The 6,585-nt window shown below is 33.3% G+C and overlaps 1 pseudogene; it reads left to right on the top strand.

Annotated features, from left to right (window-relative positions):
- Window positions 1–4,740: 4,740 nt before the first annotated feature.
- Window positions 4,741–4,840, top strand: LOC122119008 (annotated as a pseudogene).
- Window positions 4,841–6,585: the final 1,745 nt, after the last annotated feature.

The following is a 6,585-nucleotide window of genomic DNA, read 5'->3' as shown; positions in this document are numbered from 1 at the left end:
ATTTTTTTTTTCCTTTAAGCCTTTGGGGCCTAGGCACCCAGGTTTGGCTGTGGGTTCAGTTTTTGCACTCTAGCCTAGAGTGATCAAAGCTGAGGCAGAATTGCCATGACCTGAGTTCCAGCCCTGTGCTGGACAAAATAAAAATACATACATACATACATACATACATACATTAAAAATATTTAAAATATTATGAGGCTCCTTGCCTTGGAATTCATGCCCTTTTTTTCTGCCAGGCCGAGGATTTGAACCCAGGATATGGGTAAATCTGCAGCACTGTGGGGGATGGAGAAGATCACCGTGCTAGAAGACAAGAAAATCAGGCCTGTTCCTAAGGACTGAATTCAAGTCCTAGCACTGGAAAAAATAATAATCGTATACTTTTTAAATACATGATTTATATTTACATATACATGTTTACTGCATATTGTGGTTAGTGTGTTCATTTTATTTTGTGTTTTATTTATTTCTTATATATTTTAGTGAGCATAATTACACATATAACATTTTTGCATCCTAATACATAAGACATAGATTTGCCTATGTATACTACTATATCATTCTTGAGTCCCAAGACTGAACTCAGGGCCTGGCAGGCCCACTTCATGAATGGGTAAATGTTAGCACACCAGTCTGATGCAAGTGAAGTTGGTGGGCATATTTGAGGACCTGAGATCAAGCCCTAGGAACGGCCACTATATAAATAGATAGATGTTTAGATTGCAGTGTGTGTGTGTGCATGTGTATGAATTTACATATGTATATACATCTATAAATGTATACAGAGAGAGACAGATAGACATTTATGTAGATTCTAGTGTATAACCCTATATAAAAAGTGATGTCTATATCTTATTTTATATAGTCTATTTCTACCAATTATTTGGTATAAAATTATGCCTCCATTAATTAGTAACTGTAGAAGACTTAATAAAGTATTAATCAATGACTTATTTATTGCATACAATCTTATACTGGAATGACTAGATAATTAGTACATTTTAAACATTTTATTAGTGTTCCTATAGATAGGAATGAGTTTCCTAGGATCTTCAGCCATGTGTAGGTGGCAGTCCCAGGATAGAACTCAGGACCTAGGTGTCTGGTTTGGGCTTAGGCTTCACTGACAGCCCACCAGCTTTTGACCATGCAAGGACACGTAAAATTTTCAAGCTGAATCATTGAGACACAGGAGGGTCACAGTGCTAAGGAAACCAAGGTAAAACTGTTGTGTAAAACTTATCGTTTTTTTTTCCTCCTCCATTTTTGTTGGTTTGATGTATTTTTGCCAGTGCTGAGAGTTGAACTCGGGTCCTAGGATCCCTTGATCATCTGTGGGTGTAAAAGCTGAACCCCAGCCAAGGTTAATCGTGGTTTAAGACACAATAAAATGTTTACTTGAGCAAAAAGAGCTCAGGGAAAATGTCTAGGCTCACAGTTCAAGCCTCAGGACCTGCCACAAAAAAGAGCTAATAACTCCATGTGTATGTGTAGTATACATGTATTTGTGTTGGTGAATATTCATAGTCTCTATGAAGAAAGACACCCAGCTAGGTAATTTGCTTTGAATAGAATGATATCATAGCTGGATATTTACAGTAAATATAGGTGATTTATAACCTTAGACAATCTTTTTAAATCTGTTCAAAATTCTCCCCTACCCCAAACTGCCTTCTTTGAACAGCTTTGTTTGCTTTTCCAAAGACTGCCCTTCATTAACTGCTTAAAATTTTGAGAGGTCATATTCATACCCTCTAGAGATTGTTGTTTGGTTGTGATTTTTGTGTGTTTTTGTTTGTTGTGTTTTTTAACTGAATTTCAAAAGGTTGTACAAGTGTGTTACAATTAAATATGTCCATCTAATTGTCTAATGTTCCTGGATCAGAATCACTCCTGTCAATCTCAACCAACCCTTTCTCCAAGATTTATTCCAGATTTACCACTTGCTTTATTACATATGTACATTGAGTATTCTAGCTGTACTTGCCCCTTGTTCCATTTTTCATTCATTCTATTTCTTTACTATTGTTCCTCTCTGGTTTCAATTTCCTGATAGTCATTCCATTAAACTGCCTGTTAATACTTTGAAACTCCATGGAGTTTCAATCCCACATATACTTGAATTGATGTCAGCTTATATTTCCATAATTCATTCCTTTGCAAGACTAAGACTGGAGATGTGAAGCACTTGGACATAATTTTATTCTCATTCATTTGGAAGATTAATCTTTAGTCAACAAGAAATTTTAAAAATGGCTTAGAATTTATTCCTAACTACCAGTTTTTATAAATGGCTTTGTACAATGGTGTGTGATTATTTTATTTTACATAGGATAATTTATTTCTTCTACCTATAAGTTTTGGAAAAAGAAGAAAAATAAATTTACTCCTTATGATTATGATAAAAATAGAAGACAGATTTTATGTTTGTCACATCTCTCATCAGTACCCATATTCAAGACTTAAAGTCATATTTCTTACTATGTTAGACAGATAGGGAAAACATGAAACAACATATGATAAGGCAATTATTAGTGAATTTTTAAAATGTACCTTCTTATGTGATGAAATTTACTTTATTAGCTAATATTTGGGTTTGAAATATGGGAGGCTGATCTATTTAACACATTTCTGGAAGGCACCTACTGAACAACACAAATGGTGGGGGGTACTATTTCTACAATTTAATGAATGGTTGAACTTGTTCATTATTACTTCTGGGTACGTAAATCAACTCTATTGTAACTTGCTCCCTACACTTGAAAACCTTGTAATGTCACTGTCATCTACTTGTCAAGTGTTATTTTGGCAAATGTGATTTTAAATAGCTTATTTGAAAATGAATATACTTTCAGGAGATTAAATGTAGGTTATCATTGGTTTGAGAATGACAACATTTTTATACTACAGAACCTAGTTTTACTGAAGTACCAGTGTTTTGAAGCACTAAAGATCTTCTCAGTTAATGTTTTTCTAAATTATATTTGACATCTAAATCAAGTTTCCCTAACCTTAGTAGACCAATTATGGATCTATCATTCCAGAAACTATTTTTTTGGCTGCACTGAAATCTTTCATTAATCATTAGGAGAGGGGTATTAAAAATAATCTTGTTCATTTGTGATTTTGTTCACTCATATGGGCTGGTCATCTGTAAATTGAAAGTTTGAATTACAGTACTTTCTCTCAGATTTTGTGATCTCATCTTTCATTTTAAGTTGCCTTGCATTTCACAATTCATTATTGCTAATTCTTGTAAGGAATTGGGGCCCTGAAATATTATAGGAAATGAGAAATTGAGATGAATCTTCAATTATTTTCTGTTGGCATGTTGTATGGGCCTATGTCAGAAGTCTTGCCCTTGTTATCTGATGATGCAGATAACTGGGACCAGGTATCCTAGAACTCGTGGGTCCTGCAGACATCATATCACCAAATTTGGGTATAATCAGCAAGAATGTTTCAGAAATATGGAGAAAAAAAATTTGGGACCAGTGAGTTAAAACAATAAACAGAGCATCAGAGTAAAATCCCTTATAGATTAGCAGAAAACAATATGTTATTTTACATGTGAATTCAGAAGACCACGAAAATTTAGAAGGTATCACAAGTTTATACCGAAGATATTGCATTGATACTATTTATATTCTAATAAATATTCTAATCCTAATCATTTATGTTCCAATTTATTTATGGGAATAAATGTCAATATATTTGTCAAATTATCAATTCTAGTAAGATTCATTGTGTGAAATTTAAAATCAGCACATACAAATATAAAATATATGTTTATATAATATAAAAATTCTTTTACATTGTTGTGTTGTGGTTAGGGAATCAAAGGCAACTCTGTTTTAAAGTATTATTCAATTATCTCTACCTCAGTTTTTGGTAGAGTTAGACTTAAAGATTTACCATTTGTAGATTTACAGCCTAGAGAAAAGAGGAAACACTGTGATTAAAACATTATCAATTTAAGGTCTAATATCGAGGAGAAACATATGGACTTTTCCAGGAGCTATGGAAATATTTGGTGATAGAAAGTCAGTAGTGTAAGTTCTGCCTGGTTGGATTATAGACAGGCCAGGACAGTAGGTAATCATGCATATGAACAATTTTTTCACCTTCTTTGCTTTAGCTACTTTTGAAATGATAAGTATAATAACCAATTATATTTCGATAAAATGCCTTCCATTCTGAACAATTCTGTCTGAACTGTTCATCTTTCTATGATCCCTTGTAACTAAGATTAGTTTTGTTCCAGTAAGACAATCTATGCTGTCAGGGTAAGATATTCTGTTTGGTCTGTTCCTACATGGAAGAAGGGTAAAGGTTCAAGTAGACATTTGTTCCACAAGACTTCATTTGGGAAATTTTAAGCTGCAGAAGATTAGAAGTAGCTCTTAAGCAAGGCTTACTTTGAGTCCATTAGCTCAACAAAGCTAACTCAGTTGATAAATAAGTACTTGAAAAGCCATCACCTTTGGACTTAGCTGTAAAGGCTTCAAAGTATGATCAAATTTAAAATGAAAACGACAAAATAGTCATTGCCCAAAAAATTTTAAATGTGAGCAATCGACCAAACTATATAAGTTTTTCCCACTATACACAGAATTTTAGAGAAATAAGATCAATAGCATTTTTAGGAACAATAAGGGTTCCTTGTTACAAATAGGCAACCATGGATATATGCCTGTATAAAGATTGCATCATTAAGTATTTAAATTTATAGTACACTACATGCTTCAGCAGCAGGTCTACCCAAATTACAACAATACAGAGATTAACATGACACTTGCACAAGGATGATATGAAAATTTGTGAAGTATTCCATATTTTTCATTCTTCTGATGCAAGAAATGAAAAATAGTTATTAAAAAGTTCATTACAAAAATAGAAGTGTAACAATACATGTAATTCATAGAATTAAAGGTTAATTTGACATCAGTGTATTAAATCTTCACCTTAGAAAGGCCCTTACATAGCATAACTTTTACAAAACTTGAAATTAGATAACATTGTCATTTTATCCCAAAGAAATAAAATAATAAAAAGACCTAGAAAAAAAGGAATCTTAAACTTCGATATGGAATGCAATCTGAAAGGACACATTTATTAATGAATCTATACATTATATGACAATGTAGAATTCAAAGTATTATATCTAGGAGCTAATGAAATAGATTATGGACATTATACAAACATACATATACTTTTTTCAGAAAAGCACCAGCAACATCTTTCGTTTCTATACTATTCATTTCAACAGATAAGTTAAAATTATGTCTGATTTAAAAAAATTACAAACTCTGTAAAAATCTTTATAGATGTATACAAACAACTCTTGAATACATTTTGACATCAAAGTCAGGCAATTTACTTGGAAGAATACCATGAAATCCATGCATTTTTAAAGTAAGAGAATGCTGTCGCTTTGTATTGTGAAAAAAAATTTGAAGGGACACAAAGGATGGACTGGCATTTTTGAAAGTTAAGAAAGCTAACCAAACCATTACTACGAAGGAGAACAATTTGTACAGCCTTCCACAACTTCAAAATGGCAGTGATACATACTTATCCTTTTGGCAATATCAAATGCAGTTTCTTCCAAGTTGTTCTTCAGACCTGGTTTGATACAATGGTTCAACAGAAGGAGATACAGCTGCTCTTTGCTATTTCTATTCCAAGCAGCAAGATGCAAGGGGGTCAAGAGGCCTTTAGTTTGGGGATTGTTATCCGCATCATGATGAAGTCAGAAAGAAGCCACTCTGGTATTATTCCACATATAAGCACTGTGCAGGAGTGTCCAGCCATTCAGAGTTATTGCATGAATATCTGCTTTGAGCTACCAACTCATGGACAATGTCTAAGTGTCCACTCTAGGCTTTCTGATGAAGAGGGGTATACTCATCCTCATCCCTAGTATTCATCTGGGTGGCCTTTTTGGAAAGTAGTCTCCACACCATAGTAAGCCAATTAATTTCGGTATCCCAAAGAAGAAATTTGCTTGGATCCTCCTCCATTTTTCTTGCAATTGATACCATTCCTCACTTTTTCATCTTGTTACTAGTCTTCATCAGAATTGCCTAACCAGAGACTTTGAGTGCCAGTGGGAATGAGATGTCCATGTATTTCCCCAATAGTTCACATTGGTTGAACTGGTAACAAAAATTTGGTGAATTTTCTGCATATGTTTTTTCACCATGATTTATTTTCTTTTTCCATTTTTACTATTCTAACTTATTCTAACTGAAGAGTAGGGAATTGATAGCAGAGGAAAAATTTTCCTCAGTATTCAAAGGTACAGACTGAAAATGAGGACTAGTGATGTCTTCATGTGCATCTTATACTAGGAATGAGAAAATAGGAAACAATGCCTTCTATGTAAATGATTTGGGAAATACGATGTTATCGTGTAAGAGAACTCACTATTCAACATATGGGTTTTAAGAGCTTTCTAGTATCTTTCTAATGTTGGTATCCAATATTAGAAAAAATGTATAATGCAGTAGTAAAATAGAAGTGCTTTGTTTGACTACCTAAATTCTTGTTTTTTGAAAGACACTTGTTTTCATCTATAAATAG

The sequence above is a fragment of the Dipodomys spectabilis genome, unplaced genomic scaffold (genome assembly GCF_019054845.1).
Source record: "Dipodomys spectabilis isolate Male_0828 unplaced genomic scaffold, ASM1905484v1 ptg000159l, whole genome shotgun sequence".
NCBI classification, from domain to species: Eukaryota; Metazoa; Chordata; class Mammalia; order Rodentia; family Heteromyidae; genus Dipodomys; species Dipodomys spectabilis.
The sequence above is the reverse complement of the archived record's forward strand: the minus strand, read 5'-3'. Positions and strand labels throughout refer to the sequence as shown.